General features: G+C 35.0%; 1 pseudogene; it reads left to right on the top strand.

Annotated features, from left to right (window-relative positions):
- Positions 1-298: 298 nt before the first annotated feature.
- Positions 299-426, top strand: part of LOC119591687 — a 964-nt pseudogene continuing 836 nt past the window's right edge.

Here is a 426-nt window from a genome sequence, read left to right as displayed (position 1 = left end):
ATTTTTTTTTTCTAGATAGATGCGTAATCGATTTAAGGTGTCACTGTCCTTAATTGACTGCCACAATTTCATTATTATTTTTCGCAATACTGTATTTATATGTTTCTTCTCCAGTGTCTATTACTAAATTTACAAGCAATTTCGGTCATATTTCAAGGAATTAAAAAGACAAATGGATACGACTCTTCGAAGTAGATCGTCTGCGGTTTGGCAATCTGAGCCATGCACGCATTTTCGACTTGGGTTTCGTTCGCTGTGTATATAACTTCATTTCCTTGGAACTTGGCGTCTTATCCTGTCCTCGCAGAAAGCAAATCAGGTCTCAACATGAAGCTGGTAAGACGTTTTTTTTATCATTTAAAAGAATGAAAACACTGCTCGTACGACTTAGAATAGGTAATTTGCATAATTCTTAGTAAATTAATC

This window comes from Penaeus monodon, chromosome 29 (genome assembly GCF_015228065.2).
Source record: "Penaeus monodon isolate SGIC_2016 chromosome 29, NSTDA_Pmon_1, whole genome shotgun sequence".
Taxonomy (NCBI): Eukaryota; Metazoa; Arthropoda; class Malacostraca; order Decapoda; family Penaeidae; genus Penaeus; species Penaeus monodon.
The sequence above is the reverse complement of the archived record's forward strand: the minus strand, read 5'-3'. Positions and strand labels throughout refer to the sequence as shown.